The sequence below is a fragment of the Pinus tabuliformis genome, chromosome 2_1 (assembly GCF_031772625.1).
Source record: "Pinus tabuliformis cultivar Carrire ecotype Pingquan chromosome 2_1, CPIR1, whole genome shotgun sequence".
In the NCBI taxonomy this organism is placed as follows: domain Eukaryota; kingdom Viridiplantae; phylum Streptophyta; class Pinopsida; order Pinales; family Pinaceae; genus Pinus; species Pinus tabuliformis.
Window position 1 is genome coordinate 247,229,236 of NC_142299.1, and position 18,130 is coordinate 247,247,365.

General features: G+C 33.4%; 1 pseudogene; it reads left to right on the forward strand.

The window, feature by feature from the left end:
- The first annotated feature begins 820 nt into the window (after positions 1-820).
- LOC149199615 (protein LOL3 pseudogene) lies at positions 821-1,624 on the forward strand (annotated as a pseudogene).
- Positions 1,625-18,130: the final 16,506 nt, after the last annotated feature.

The following is an 18,130-nucleotide window of genomic DNA, read 5'->3' on the forward strand; positions in this document are numbered from 1 at the left end:
AATGAGTGAAAAATCATCTAAATTTTTTTTTTTTAAGATAAAACTTAATCTTTTTAATTTTTTTTTTTTTTTTAAATAATAAAAAATAAAAAAAATAAATAAAAAATAAAATAATTCCCATGTAATAATATATATGTGTGTGTATTATTATTAAAAAAAAAAAGACTTTCATTCTTTTGTTTTTTTTTCATGAACGATGAGATGGATTGTTATGTGGAGCTATGTCAAAATCTCATTGGTTTGGGCAAGTTTCAAAGGCGTTGTGTCAGGGTGACTTATACTCCGTGTTAGACACTGTCCATGGCTCGAATTGATATATTGAATGATTTCCACAATACCATTCCCTCCATACCGCCGAATCATTTCTCCGTTGGCATTGGTACTGCCTTTTTGGTGCATCCCTATTGTATTACGACTACCAACCAAATGACAAGGCTCATTATTTCGATATGTTGCCATACCACCCTACATTCTGAATGTATTTCGACATTAGCTCACTTCCCTTTGCACCGATGTTTTCTCTTGCATGATGTCTTTGCCTCGATTTTCGGCTTTCGTTCTCATTCTCCCTCCGTGAGTTCCTGAGGGTGCATTCTTTCATTCCGCATGGCTCATCCGCTCTGAGGAAGACACAAGAGAACCTGCTACTAGACACCATCATTATTTTTCACATGGAAAACGTCCATAAACCAGACACCATCTAAAGAGATGTAAGCCTTGCTAATTGAAATATCAAAATCGACCAGAGCTTGAACAACCTCCAAAAGGATGCCATGCTTGTTGGCACATTGAATCTTGACCAGAGTTGCATTTATGATTTAGCCGAGGGCGAAGAGGAGGACGAAGAAGGGATTCGTAAAAAACGTGGTGATTGATCCTATCTTAGCCTGAAAATGTTGTCAGGAGGCTACTCAACCAGATCCGACACTACTACTGTCAACGACGGATCCGCTAATGGCCCAATAGGAAGTGATCCCCCAAGAATTAACTCGATACAAAACAATAATCCAGGTGTTGTCAGGCCTGGCTGGGGAACCATGCCCCTTCACATGAATCCTTATCATCCCCAATCAATGCCTCTTCTGCCCCCCAATGGTATGCAGGGTCAACTTGTGTGCAGTGGATATAGAACTCTTCTTGTTTATCCGCAAGGTGCACCAAATGTTTGTTGTGCAGTATGCAACACAGTCACTCCAGTTCCACCTCCTGGGACAAAAATGGCTCAGCTAATCTGTGGACGTTTTCGTACATTGCTAATATACGTTCGTGGAGCAACTAGTGTTCAGTGCTCTTGTTGCAACATAGTTAATCTCGCAATGGAAGCAAATCAGGTTGCACATGTGAGTTGCGGGAGTTGTTTTACAACGCTTATGTACTGTTATGGAGCTCCATCTGTAAAATGTGTTGTCTGTTATTATGTTACAAATGTTGGAAAAATAAGCAATATGAGAATGCCACTTCCTGTATAAAGACCTCCAGCGGCATCTACAACCCCAGCTTCTAGTTCTGCATTTCCAACACGATCACAAACTCAAACTGTGGTTGTTGAGAATCCGATGACAGTGGATGAAAGGGGGAAATGGTGAGTAATGTTGCGGTTGGAGTTACTACAGAGAAGTTATGACACATAAAAATCTACTGCCCAACTCTGTAGAGAAACTTAATCATCTCAAGCATGCCCTGCAACTCTATATAGCGTTGAAGCGCAGTACCGCTGGAATCCAGCGGATGTTGGAAAGGCTCTATTATATAAACAGTCCATCCTCTGCGTCAGATCAAATCATTACACTGTTTGGGGAACTCATTTAATGTTTTGAGCTAATATATAATCTCTGAAATTGGCAAAGTCCCGAAACTGTGGCAGGAGTCCAAAATTTCTATCTTCCTAGAGCGCAGTTGCAGCCACCATATTAGTGCAATCCACGCACTTGTTTTTCTTGGAGAAATTTTCGATGGAAATCTTGCTGATATTTGGAGATTTTCCAGCAGAAAACTTTACCAGCTCGCCATGAGCTCAAGAGCACTGCCATCAATGAGGTGTACAATGCGTAATCTTCAGATGCCTCAACGAAAAATCTTCATATGCCTTCAATCCCGTTTTGTTTTGCATTTCTTTTGGTTTATTTTGTATTTTTAGATTTATTTTGTTTTTTATTTATTTTGTTTTGATTTGGTTATACTCTGCGTTAATGTTTGTTATTATAATTATATTAATATATTAATCTAATTATAATATGTTATGTTTGTTATTATACTTGTATTAATATGTTGTTATAATAGTATTAATTGTTATAGTAGTAATTTGTTGTATATATATTTAATATTTGTTATGTCGTTAGGTTATAATTGTATTAGTATAGTTTTAATTTGTTATCTTTTTAATTATTAGTTATGTTATTTAATTATTAATTAATGTTTGTTATAAAAATTGTATTAATATATTAATAGTATTAATTATATTAATATATTAATATTTTTTATAATTGCATTAATTAATATAGTTATAATTTTTTTGTTATGTTGGTAATATATTTTGTTATTATGATTGTTTTAATACATTAGGTTATCAATGTTATGTTATGATTATTAAAAAATAAAAATAAAAAATACTAAAAAATTATGTTAAGTGTTTTGTGATTGTTTTTGGTATAAAACAAAACTTTGGTGGCATGTAAATTGAGAGAATCATGAGAATTACAAAAACTAGATGAAACTGCAAGAGTTGGTACAAAAATTAACAAAAAAAAAAAAAAAAATTCCACAAAATCCACGCAGGTTTGAAATAAATAATGGAAAATTTGGAAGAATAATTTAAAAGAACATTTGGTGGATTATTTAAACGCTGATTAACTTTCTTAGAGTTGGCAATTTGATATTGGTGTATGCTTTTATAACGTACTAATCTGCAGGACACAACAAATCTATAATGCCAAACTTTTCGACATGCACAAAAGTTAGCTGACAAAAACAGGGAGTATTATTTTTCATGGTTATTTTTAAGAATGGGTTGATTTTAATATCATGATTAAGTCAATTTCAACACTTTGATTGTTCTTATTTTTTTTTATTTCGTATGAAATTTTTGCGTAAGAATCATGAAGAAACTGACCATTTCTTCTAGAGCACACTTATGTTTCTTTGTACCAAGTTTTTTACAGGTTATAGGATAATCAAGTGATCATAAGGAGATTACATTGTGACGACAATTGGTCTTCCAAAGACTAAATTCATGAAAAATTCTAAAGGCAAATCCAACTCTACAACCACTCCTTTGCAACTCCCTTTTTGCAAAAGATTTTGAATTCCACCAATTGTCAGACCATAAAGCATGACCTTTCCATATCCATTTTTCATAGCAAGAATTCTTATTCATACACCATGCATTTCCTTACATCCATTCCTTACAAGCTTATTGTCATTTTCCATGTCATTACCATTCCCCTTCATTTTCGCAAATAAAACCCTACTTCTATGGATATCATTGAGTCAAAGTCCTAGAGTCCAATTAACTTTGTAAAAACACCTAGAGGCTTGCATGCCTTAATGGCAAGTACTCTTGCCAATGAACAAAGGGAGTACATTAATATCCCTTGTTCGTTGAATCTTGTAGGTGACTCGACCACGACAAATTTATTCGTACCTACAAAGATGTGTTAGGCATCCTGACTCCCATTGGAATCAATGGTGGGAGCTCTTGTGTTGGCTAGGGGCATTCATTAACGGCCACTAAGTCAATAACTTCTTGTTATGTTCGACATCGACACATTTAATCACATAGTAAGATTTGTGCCATCGAGCGTTGAAGACTTGAAGACCCATATTTTGTAGCAGATGAAGCCAATTTCCTTTCATTGTTTTTTAGTTTGTCATCACTTGAGGACAAGTCAACAAATAAGGCTTGGGGGGGAAATGTAACTTCTATATTTTGTACATACCTTCCAAGCCTTATACATTTTCAGCCACATTTAGCAGCAGATTTCGAACATTCAGCAGAAGATCCAACAACAGATTCAACAGCAGATGCAGCAGCAATAAAAGATTCAATTTTTTGATTTCATCCACCATTTTCACAACCAAGTAAAGAAGACTATGAACAACAGTTTTTGCAGCCACACGTGCACAACTCTCATCCATTTTTGGAAGGGTAAGTTAAGGTATGATATTTTCTCACTTTTAACCATTGAATTCCTTGAAAAGTTAGAATAATAATTTTTGGAAAAAATTTCACTTCCTTTCCTTATTTCACATAACTGCCCAAACCATCCGTTTAAGGGGAATGATACATTTACATACATACTTTGTCACATTCATATAACATCCATATTCATATATCACATTCTAAAACCCACTTACCTTCAAAATATATTCACTATTACATGAGCATACAAATGGCTTTGTCAAAAGTATTTAAAAGTTAATTGGATGCCAACACAATCATGGTTGTTACACAAGAACCAACCATGATGCGTTCCAACAAAAATACTCTGCAATAAAAATCACATTATCAATATGAAAAGATCATACATTAAAATTGAATGCAACAAACAAAGTATGGTTGAAACACAAGAACCAACCAAGTTGTAGTTCTTAAAAAAAAAAAAAACGCTTTGCAAAAGTTAAGTAAATGATATCATGCAGAGATTAAGCCAAAGCTCAAGTACCAAAAAGTAATGTAATAGATTGCATGAGGACATGCAATACCTTCAGTTTGGGGGTATGTTGGGCTTCAAAATTATCCTTATTCTCACTCCATTATTCACCAATACCTTCACATTTTACCTTCATGTCACCTCCATTCCACCTCCACATCATTACATTTACCTCATTATTGGGCTATAACTATGCTTTTCCAAAGTTTATTAATTCTTAACATTTTAAAGTGGATTTATGGTTAAACTTTAGAAAATAATATGCTTACACTTATACCTAACAATTAGAATGAGTTTGTTTACATGTGTAGGTACAAAGGAAGCTTCCAGGGCATCTTTTATGTGGCCTTGAATGATCAAATTCGAATTTGATAAGATAAGCCTCATGGAAAAGATCATGATCTCATGGAGAATATCAAGGACAAAAGGGGGTTATGTGTCTAGATGGTTGATAAATGTATGGAACTAAAGAAAGATTAGTGGATCATCATTATGAGTTTGTTATCTCATCCCATTGTATAAATAGGAGTACCTCCTCCATTCCAAAGGAGAGGACTCTTGGAGCATGTATCCAACTTATGATGGAATAGAATAAAGCCTCATTTTACATAAATTTCCATTATATAGTTTTAGATATAAGTTGTCTTAGTGTATTAAATGGAATAATTTGTCACTTTGTTCTTAAGAGAATTGAGCTCACTCTAAAAGGATGGAAGAAATATTTTATTTCATAATAGATCTTATTTCATTTAATTGCTTAGATGTTTGAGGATTTGTTTGTGATTGATGAATGAGTTTAAAATCTTATCAGCATATGAGGGGATAACCAAGGGTCTAATTTAGGCTCGCTCTCTCCATTTGATTTGCATGATAATTGAAATTCATTCTTTTGCTTCTATGTTTCAAGTATTTCATTTCTTATGCTTATGAATGAATCTTAGTTTAGTTTGGATTAGTATATGAGGCAACAATCAAGGGACTAAGTTAGTCTTTCTCTCTATTTGAATCTGAACAAAAATTAAAGTTCATTCTCTTGTCTTTATTTCAAGTTTATGGTTTTATGCAATCAATGATTTCTTTTCAATCTATGATACGATAGGGAAGGACAACCAAGACCTCCTTAATTAGAAGCCTCTTCCCTTGCATATTATATTGAATCGTAAATAATTTAGTTAGACATAGAGTTAGTTGCCTACTCCTACATACATTTTGCTAGCATCATCACAAGCTTACGAGTTTCCCTGGTTGATAATTTAATGAAAGCAATTTAAGCAATTAAATTTCCCAACACATTCCTCGGTGCATCAAACCCTAGAATTGAGAACATATGGTACTATTGGGGCCCATCTCTTGACTAGGGACCATGTGGTAGGCATTGAAGCATCACTTGGGAGAGAATGTTGTTCCTTAGTACACCAACCTCATAATTATAAACTTAATCCATTCTTGACTCATTTATTTATTTTGAAGGAAATTTCTCATGGTTAAATGCCATCTTCATTACCGACGTGTCATAGAAGTACACTCCTTAAGGCATGAAACACTATCTTTTATAACTGAATCAGTAATGGTACACAAATGCCCTTCCTCAATATGAAAAGCACCATGATTAGTACCTCGCCCCAATCCTAGTTTAATGATTCTACTAAGAGGGTCTATCACATGGTATGGGAAGACTTCATGACCATTTTTATTTACAAGTAGGTATTTCAAGGAAACAAATTTACATTCAAGAATACAAGCATGCTTTGATTGAGGATATTAAACACACAAAACCATATGAACACCAAGATTTTTAGGTGGAAACCCAATGTGGGAGAAAACCACTATTGTTTTCATCTCTGTCTTCTTCTTTTATTCAAAGTAATCTTCTTACAATATTGTACTAGTGTAGACTTTAACTAGTACACAGGCGCCTACCCACAGAAGGCTACAACCCTCTCTCATTTTCCAACTCCTACTAGAAGGGAGATACAACCCCCTTTGTGAAGACTGCTATCCTCAACTCTTTTTGGATCATTTTTCATAATGTTTCAATCTAGATACACTCTCAACAATTCGGAATCGACTACTCAAAAACTAGATCATCAAATCTTTTAATGTAAGCAGTGCAACTTGAACAATTCAATATAAATCATACTAATTGATACCCACTCATCAATATACCAAGTAAAACACTATTAACGATAACATAAACTAACTACTGCCAGTGCAAACCCTGATAAAGAATTGATAAGATTGTATATGCTATTATGACTGATCATACCTACGTATGTACACACTTTTTCCTAAAGAATACCTGTGTACAGATCTCAAAATATTGATAACTAAATTTGAAGCACTATGCTACCAAATCAATCACCCAAATAGATACCAAAGCCAACACAAATCACTGAACTAAATATAGATTATCATACAACAATATCACCAATTAGTCAAATTCCAATTCATAATCAATTCATCCCAAACAATACCATCAAACACAGATTATTATAAGAAATAATTCATCGACGGATAATAGTAAACATAATAGAACATATCAACCTATTAACGGTGTTGGAATCGCCAACATTCAAGGGATCACCCCGATATGAAGTCCCAACTAGACCTCACACCATTCGGTGTGGGAGTCCCATCCAGTATGATGTCCTAGTTGCCATCAACTTAAGGATTTGCATCAAATCTTACTTTTCGACACATGAGAGTGGTTCTCTTTGTCTTTGAGAAGTGAGGTTCGCATGCTTGGTGAGTGTAAATGTACTTGTGCCAATAGTTCTTTCATACTGAGGGGAAAAAGGTGAAGGTGAGTACTAGGTTGAAAGGGATCAATCCCAACTCGGCTAGGAACACACAACACAAAGGACATACACAACTTCCAGTGGAGCAGTCCACTCAGATGTGGCAGTCACAACATACAAGGTAAGATAACACATACAAAACTCATGAATCAATCCTAGATGAGTGCAATGATTGTTACAATAATGTTCATGTGAAAGGTCTGTCTGATGTTTGGCATAGTAGTCGACACAGACGAGACAACGTTAACAACATATACAACACATTTCCATTAATATATTATGCATTAAAACAAATGAATCAGTTCATATTAGAACACATGGTTAAAGCAACATGCATTACAAGTGTCAAAGATCAGTCTTACAACAAATACAATACATGTGTGAAACGTGCTAGCCTGTTGATAGGCTTCTAAATTAAGCGAAAGTTACAAGACATATCGTTACACCATACATCACTAACCCCGTCAGTGGGGTGTTGGAGCCACTAATTACTCCTCAAATAAAAGATTATAGACTCTCTTGGCTATGTGGGAGGAGTTGATGTGAAAATTTCTTTCATGTACAAATGAGGGGGGTATTTATAGCTAAGGTTGAAACTGACCGTTGTGGCTGTTCAACTACCCTCATGACTGTTTGACTTCCATGAATTTCCAACTTACATGACTCTATGTTCAACAAGTGGGTCTCATGGACTTCCACGTTACATCACATTGATTGACAATAAGCCCATAATAGAGATGTGGGCAACATGACTCATGACTTGACTCGACATGACTTGACATGACAATGCTAGTACATTTGTGATGCTGCTAGAGTGCATGTCGAGTTAGAGTGTTGCTGAGTGATGGATGTCTTCATGGTGTATCATAGCTTCACCTCTGCATGGAAAAGTGCACGGAGTCTTTGATGGTCCTTGGTTCTCTTGATGAAGCTCTAACATGTTGTTCCTTGCTTTCATGTTGGACGGATTGACAGGCTCACTTGTTCGTGAAGGTGCATGTTAATCGTGTTCGTCCGCTTCACATGCTTTGTTCGTTCATCCGTTCGTTAACCTGTCCATCTGCATGTGCTCCCTTCGTTCATCTCGTTCATCTTCTTGACATGTTTATTGGTGTACCTGTACCTACAGTTACTCATGACGAGGCGACATCAAATCCAAAACCTCCTAGTCCACCATGACACATGATCATTTGGATGCGGTTGACCGGGAGAGGCAGCAGGGTTGTGATGCGGGATGATGGATCCAGGAAACTACTGATGAAAATTGTACAAGAGTCACTTAGGGATGGAGACAAACAATCTGGGTCAACTGTGATTGCTTATAAGGTTTGGCTCGGTTGGGAGGAAAATTTGCGCAAATTTTGGGAGGGACAGTCCAGGCTGTAGGAGGGCAAGGCAAGCATGCTCGATGCATTTTCCGAAACAAACAACCAGTAGGGGCTGGACAACCATATTTGCGCAATTTTCCATAGGAACGTGTTAAGCTGCATGAACGGTCAACATGCAGGGATTGCACAGTTTTTCTGGGGAACTTCCCGGGAGACTGGTAGCCAGACTTGCACAATTCCTAGAGGGAACTACCATTTGGCTATTGGGGTCACTGGTAACTAGAATTACACAATTTCCAGAGAAAATTGCTAGTTGGTTGCTAGGGTCACTAGCATCCAGGCTTGTGCAGTTCCCAGAGGGAACTGCCAGCTGGCTTCTAGGGTCACTGGCAACTAGACTTACGCAATTCCTAGAGGGAACTTCCAGTTGGCTGTTCGGGTCACTAGCAGCAAAACTTTCCCAATTCCTAGAGGGAGCTTCCAGTTGGCTGCTAGGAGCTACTAGTTGGGAAAACTACACTAAGGCTGGAAGGTCAACCTGTTGATCATCTTTGCGCAATTTCTGAGCTGAGCTAATTGATGGGCAGTGAGAGGCTTGCTCATGAGCACTGTACAATTTCTGAGATGAACAGTTGGTCCACTATCCGTGTGGCCATCATGAGTGCTGCTTGAAAGAAATAGCTTGGTGCTTCCGTGCTGTTCGGGTTGACGGTCGATCATGTCGAAAGCAGGGTGATGGTTCAACTGTCAGTGAAGAGTCTGGTCATCATAACTTCAGTAAAAATAACTAAGTTTGTGAATAGTATAAAGATGCATAGGTGATCGTACAGACACACACTCACATGACTTGATGATGAAATGATCGAACCATCCATACACATATTCAACATGATTGACCAATGGTGCAAGCGACAAGCGCGACACTCGTGATTGATCATTCATGATCGAGACGACGCTTGCACAATAGTGAATGTGGCTGCATGTGTGAGCGCGACAGATGCTTCATGGTGAACACAACAAACACATATGAAGCAAAGAATTTGAGCATAAACAGAACACGGTCACAAGCATGACTTAGACATCAACATGCAGAGACTTGAGTGCAATAAACAAGTAAGGCAAATGTAAAGACTTGCATGGGCTGACGGAGTGAACCCGAGTGTGTGTAGTCATCAAGTGAAACTCTTCAAGGGAGGCTCCAAAATTGATGCAGGCCAAAATTTTGGAGGGTGGTTGTAGCTGCTACAACACAACCATTATCATCAGCTCATCTTGCAAAACCCAAGTAGATGTACGTGACTCTTACAAATCATATTCGTGTACGTACAGACTTATCATTCACCATACCTTCACATAGATCTATCCATACTGCAGAATATATACACGACTATCCAGTAGCGGATCTACGTATGTAGAGATTTCTTAGTGTTAAACCTGCGTATAGATTTGTAACCATTGAGACATACCTTCACTGCAACACAAAAAATACTTCACACCCCAAACTGTCTCATATTTTTGTTAGAGTATCATTAACACCACTGATCTATCACAATTATATATTCTCAATAAAATAAATCAAGCTATTACATATGATACCATACTTCATATTTTTCAGATCTGTGTCTTTTCCCTGCTCCTTGGTGCACACCTATTTTAGATCAAATCATTCATAGAACGCACAAAACATACACATCTAACACTTGGATCTCCATCTCCTTATATAGCTTAGGCCTTAGCCAATACCTTAGGCCAATCCCTTAGTAATGTTGATGGCATTCTTTGACGGGATCAAATACCTATTATCGCGCTCATTATTATGGGTCAATACCATGGTAACGACCACTAGTATTGACAATACCATGGTACAAAAACTATACGCGAATTTTCATTACCATACCCACATATGTACATTATAACAACCCTGGTGAAAATTCCATATAATAAAAGTAAATAAAGACAAAATAATAACCACAAATGATGCGTCACTTATTCCAAGCTGAATGTTGGGCATAAGCCTAGTGATGGGGATCACTTGTGATTGTTTATGGCTAAGGAAATTGGTAAAGGAAATGACAAACGCTTTGGAAAGGTAAAATGGAATTTTTGGCACATTTATTTATGAAAATAATGGAAATTAGGAGAAAAAGGTGGTGAAAGGTCACAGGTTGCATGTGAGGAGGAAAATGAAGGAAAATAATGGAAAATGAAGAAAATAGAGGCCTCATTCATAAAAAGTGTTCTGAGGATTAGTTGGTAACCTTTTCTCAGTTCAGTTTCGGAGCTCTGTCATTATTCTCTCTCTCTTTCTCATATTGTTGTAGACTTAGAGTTTCTTGGGGAACTCTTGGAGGGTGTGGCATAATTGGATTTTTGGAGCAATAAGGCAAAGGAAGAGAAGGAAATTGCAAGAGGGCATCAAGATCAACAACTACATCATATTTGCTTACAGGTACTGAGTTGCATGTTTGATTTTTTCACTAGTTTTGGAATGCATGATATATGCATTCGGGTTTTTGGTTATGATCTATAATTGGCATGGAGGATGGTCACGACTAATAGTGGATTGCTTAACCTTTCCCTTTCCTAGATAGTCATGGTGATTCTAGGTTTACTTTCATTCTCATTTTTTGTTGGTTCTCATGTTTCCTTAGCTTGGGTTGAGTTACTAGTCCTGGAGGCCCTGATTGGAAAAACATTCTGGAAGGCCTATAATAGCTTGGGTTGAGTTACTAGTCCTGGGAGCCTTGGTTGGACAAACGCTCTAGAAGCCCTAGGCGGGTTGAGTTACTAGTCCTAGAAGCTCTGGTTGGAAAAATGATATGGAAGACCTGAATAAGATGTGGGTTGAGTTACTAGTCTTGGAAGCCTTGGTTAGACAAAAGCTCTAGAAGCCCTGGAAGGTTTGGATGAAGACCAATCTGATGATGGTTTTGTGATGTTCGACCATGAGGTGGAATCATTATTTGATGGGTTGAGGTGGATGGCCTATGGAAGCCTTGTATGATTTTTTATTGATGTGTTCTATGAGATCCCATATTCATGCTTCGAATATGGCACGAGGGTGAATGGTTGAAGAGAGATTTGGCTCAGTCATTCTTCAATCGGGTGGAATGTGGAAGTCCCATCCTGGGTTTGGATTTTACATCATTAATGAAAGTTTATTTCTCCTGGTATTTATATGAGTATTATGATGGATTATATGTGGTGGATATGGCCATGATTTCATTGACATTTTTGTCCTTATTATTCTAGTTATGTATGTGTTTCATGGTTAGCAGCCAGGTGTGGCTCTCATCATGTTTTTACTTGTAATTGAATGATCAATGTATCCATGACCTAATGGATGGAATGGAATTTGATGTGTTGAGGCATCAATGGTTCTTAGCGATTCTCAGCTAAGTATGAGACCCATATGCTTAGAATTGTTATTTACGCTTGTAGATTGCATATTCGCAATATTTTTTACAGAATGCTTGTCATGGCTAGTAGGGGTTTGGCCAAGGTCTTGAACAAGTATTTTCTTTAGTACTATCATTCTCATGTTATTTTACTGATTTGAAGAGATAGTTCAATTCTGGGCAGTGACATGGGCTCTGGGCCTCAAAAAATGGCTTAAATCCTAGAGTCACTAGCATAACACTAACATGTTTAGTCTCCAGTGGCTGGAAAGAAAGACTATGAGAGCGACTTTGGGTTTTGGTCTCCCTCATGCCTATAGTATGAGAGCAACTAAGGCTTAATTTATCCAAAATTTTAGTGGGACCACAAGGCAAGGTGTCTAAAGTATTACATTGGTTCATGAGGCTCCAGTAGCTGATGTGAAATGTCTCTAAGGGTCTAGTAGCTAATGTGAAACATGTGTATACAAAAGAGGAAGAATTAGTAAATAAAGAATAATATAAGAAGGGGAGAGGGGAGCCATGTTTATATAATAGAAATGAAGGAGGGTAAATAAATAAATAAAAATTATATAATAATTTAGAGAAGGAAAAAATATTCCAAACTATATCTATATCTATATCTATATCTATATCTATATCTATATATATATATATATATATATATATATATATATATTAGTCACATATATAAGAATAATAAAAATAAGCATAAAGATAAGATGTTCGATTAGAGAAAACGAAAATAAAACATTAAGATTGATAAAGTGAGGGAACCATGAGGATTAATGTCAAAGAATGAAGGGAGGGTGTGAGGGAGGTTGAGAAAGGAGGGATGAGGGATTGAGGATAAGGAAGGGTGTGGGGGAGGTTTTGAAAGGAGAGAGAAGGGATTGAGGAGGGAGTATATAGAATAAATTAATGAGTGAGGCGATGGATGACAGGTTGTTAAGATTGGCTTAACTTGTAGTCATCTTCTCTATTGAAGTTGTTGTGGTGCTTCTTGATTTTGAGAGCTTCTCAAATGATATGAGAGTTATAGAAAGGAACTGAGGCTAAGATTTTTTATTGATTAAAACGTATGAGATGGTTGAATTTAAAAGAATGCTCAACTACTGTAGACTTTGATAATCAATGATGATTAATATCAACAATATGCTCTTTAAGATGGGTTTTAAAGGGGCTTCCTATCTGACCAGTGTAAGACTTTTCGTAGGAACAAGGGACTTGATAGACCCATGAACCTATCATAGGATCAAAATTTTCTTTCGCTGACTGAAATAATTGCTTAAGATTTTTGAGTGGTTTGAAAATAATTTTAATATTTCTTTTGGTTAGATTTTTGGAAATAAGATAGTAATGCCTTTTATATAAGGGAGGGGTACCATCCCAATAGTAGGAGATGAATGAGGATGGTGGTACTTATACTTTATAATGGCGTGAAGGGCTTTATTAATGGGAGAGGAGGAGGAGTAGATGTTGGCTTTAAATGCTTGTATTAGATGTGCTTTTTCTTTAGCAATGAAATGATGAGAAAATTATTTAGGAATTGCGAAATAAGAGTTTTCAAAACAGTTAAATTTTGGGAATGATGGTGGTGGGAATGTGCATGAAGATATCTATTAGTATGGGTATTTTTTTATGTGCCATGAGACTAAAAACTAGGAAATCAAGGAAGGGGAAGGAATTATTAGATTAAATTTCTTTGGTTAATTGAATGTGTGGAGACAAATTACTAAGGTGGGAAAGAAAGACATTAAGATCAAGAAAGCCTGGATAACAAAAGTTCCATTTCATTTTGGTGTCATTTGGTGGTGGTGTTTGATGTTTTGGTGAACACTTCGCCCATCTTCAAGAACAAAAATTTCAAATTAATAATACATAAAATATGCTAAACTGAACATAAATAGAGAAAAAATATGACCATAAAATAAAAGATGACTATAAAAAATGAAGAAAAAACTAAACTAACTTTACTGATTTAATATTATTAATTAATTTAATTATTAATTAATTATTATTAATAATTAATAATCATATTTATGGAAAAGAGAAAGATTAAAAATTTTCGTAAAATATCCCACATAAAATATAAAAGTAAATAAGTAAAACCTATCATAAGTCATTAAAATTTGTTTTCAATTATTTGACCTTTTGCATTTTTTTGGAATATGAATGGTGAGTGTGTAAGGAACTGGAATACCAACCTTCTAGTTCCGATTCCAGAAAGTGAGGAATGGAAAGCTTTAAAAAAAAATCAGTAATATGGTTATTCTAATTTATTCTAGTTTAATTTATTATTTTATTTTTAAATTTGTTATTTTGATTCTAATTTATTTTAATTCAATAATATTATTCAATTTCAAAGAATTAATATTTATAAAATTTATTTTAATTCAATAATATTATTGAATTTCAAAAAATTAATATTTTAATATAAATATTAATCTTTTATTTTAATCCATTTTTATTTTTTTTAACATTAATTTTTACTCTTCTTTATTTTAATAATTTTTAAAATTATTATTATTATATTTTAATTTTATTTATTTTAAATGTGATTTCAATCTTTCTCTTCCTAGTAAATATAAATACAATTATTAATTATTAATAAAAAAATAATTAAAATAATTAATAATATTAAATCAATAATCTTCATTTCTTTTTCTTTTCTAGATCCTATTTTTTCTATATTTATGCTTTGTGTAACACACCGTTTATATCATTAATGTGAGTTTTCTAGCTATGAAGATATTAACTATGAAAATCTACATGCTAATTAAAATTTTAATTTTTTTTTTTCTACATTTTGGTAATGTGAGATGTGTTTTGATGCTTACCAACATTTATCAACCTTTAGCCTAGAATAGTTGAGATGTTGTATTGTTTAACATTTTGATATGGTCAAAATAAAATTAAAACTAAATTAAAATTTGATATAACAATAAAATAAACATAAAAGTTATAAGTATTTTTAAATTATAATTAGTTATAATTAATAATTAAATGATTCATCTTAACTTCCGATCTACCAAGAACAAAGAGGGATCAAATCTTTTGAGATGTAAACATCTTTTCTTGGAACTTGGTAGATCTCAAGTTAAAATGAATCTAGATTAGTTTAATTTATATTACTATTGTAGTTATTAGTAACATTAAATATGTAATTGTATTACATGTTGCATTGAAATTGTATTTAAAACATTGCAAAATTATAAATGAAATTTTGTTTTTGATTAAAATTCTCTAACTATATTAAAAAACATCAAATATAATACATTATTATCTAAACAAATATATCTCAATTCTACCTAATCTTTATTGAGCCAAAACACTCATTCTACAATCAAGTATGAGGGAGATGTGTAAGTATGTCATGTCCTAAAAAAATAATAAAAATATCTTTTAAAAAAACAAAAATTAAAAAAACAATTAAAAAATGATTAACACAACAATTAATTGAATTGATATTTCACTTTCATTCTACTTGTTCCTTTCATATTTCATTTTCACTCTTCAAGTAATAAATAAAATATTTGGATGTCTATCTTAAATAATATAATTTTATATAAAAAAAATCTATTTCTCTTATAAATATCTCAACATAGAACTTAAATAAACTGTTTGAATATCCATATTAACTAATATATATTTTAGTATTCTCTCTCTCTCTCTCTATTTATATAATGTGTGCATTAATGTTTACCTTGAAATATTTTAATATCCATATTAACTAATATATTTCAGTATATTTTTTTTTTCTCTCTCTATATATATATATATAAATTGTGTATTAATGTTTACCTCCTCCAATTATTTGAATATTCATATTAACTAAAATATTTCAGTATACTCTCTCTTTTTGTATATATGTGTGTATTAGTGTTTACTTTATTAAAACATTTCATCGCTTGAAAGGAAAAGGTAATCCAAAGTAAAATAATATAGTTATTTCTTAATAAGAGGAAAATGTGTAACTCATCCAATTTTTAATATAAAATATTGATTATTGAAAAATACAATTTAAACCATGAAAACTTACCAGTGTAGATTTATTTTAATCACATACTTGCCCAACACTAAAAGAAAATAAATCTATTCCCATGTAAATCTTTTTTCAAGTTTGAAATTTAATCTTCTCAACTCTTGATAAATCCATGGTTAAAATAAATCTATACTATTAATATTATAGTTTCTATCATATTCTAATAATAGAATACTAATTTATAAATTTAATAAAAATACTAAATACAATTCCATAAATTTAAGAAAAATACTAAATAAAAATTACTAGCCAATAATAATAAAAAGTTTAAAATAATCTCAATTCTACCTAAATACTAATCTCTATAATATGCTAGTGATCAAAGACTAATTCATAACTTTAATAAAAATATTAAATGCAAATTCATAATTAATAATAAAAAAATTAAAAAGAATTCTAACATTATTGTATCTCTATTCTAGTAGTCAAATATTAATTCATAAATTTCATAAAAATATTAAATACTAAGTCTTAATCTATATTTATAAAAAACAAATACGTTTAAAAATCTGGATATCTATTCTAATAGTCAAATATTAATTCATAAATTTAATAAAAATATTAATTCATAAATTTAATAAAAATATTAAATACTAACTATTAATCCATGTAAATTTAATAAAAATATTAATTCATAAATTTAATAAAAATATTAAATACTAACTATTAATCCATATTTATAAAAAAATAGTTTAAAAATCTTTATAATATTTTAATAGCCAAATATTTATTTATAAATTTAATAAAATATTAAATACTAATTTATAATTAATAATAATAAAAATTTAAAATAATCTCAATTCTACCTATTTTACCAAATATTAATTAGTAAATTTTATAAAATATTAAATTTCAACTCATAATCAATAATAAACCATAAATAAACAATATTCTAAAATGCTGAATAATAAAAAAATTAGCCTAACTGCGAAATATTAATTCATAAATTTAACAAGGGGAGCTGCGACGCAGCGAGTCCCTGCCACCGAAGCAGCATATACCGAGTTGGATATACCGAGTTGGATGGACACCGCTGACTGCGCAGCTGTACTAGTTGTGGAGTTGTTCTGCTCGAGTTTTTTCTTCAAACACGATTGAAGCCAAAGGGGCCCATTTCCTTGTATCTTAGTTAAGGGAGTTAACATGTCAATATGCTTAATTGATTTAAGCTAGAGTGCACGAGAGGAGTAGTCAATCATAACATTGGGTTGTTGCGATAAGTTCAATTTAATTTATGATAGACTTTTTTTTAGTTTATTAAAAAGTTAATACAGTTTCTTAAATTTCTGGGAAGATGATATTGATTAACACGTTTTTTTCCGGAAAAGTAAGACAAACACCACCATAACGGTTGCATTGCATGGTTGCCACTTGTGGCTTTTCCTTTACTTACTCACATTCTAAGAGATACTTTCAATGTTGGTTATACAATTTTCTTAATGTCATGTTGCCTTCAGACAAACCGCAGCTCCCACTGGTTCAATCGCATCTCAGAACGATCTGTTAGCAAACATTTTTGCTATTCAATAACGCCATCGCCTGTCCTTCGCAAGCATTATGAGGTGTTTTACAAGAGAAAGAATAATAGATACAGAGCAGTGGTAGAAATTTCTCCATAAGATCACAGAATCTGAAGCATTGAAGTGACCCACAGTGAGGCCAAATTCACTAGTCCAGGAGGTTGAATTGCACAGGAAAAATATTAAAATTTATGAGCGCTAAGTTGGGGGTTTCTTTGGTGCCAATGGGTCAGTTAACAGGATGTGGTTCAAACTAAACCTTCCAGATTTCCACTACCAGCAACAGATCTATTTACCATACTGGATGATGCAAGCTAAAAAACATTTCTATGTGCAGGTACAGCTTCATCTGTGCAGAAATTTGCATTTGGTGCAGAAACAAAGAAGGTTAT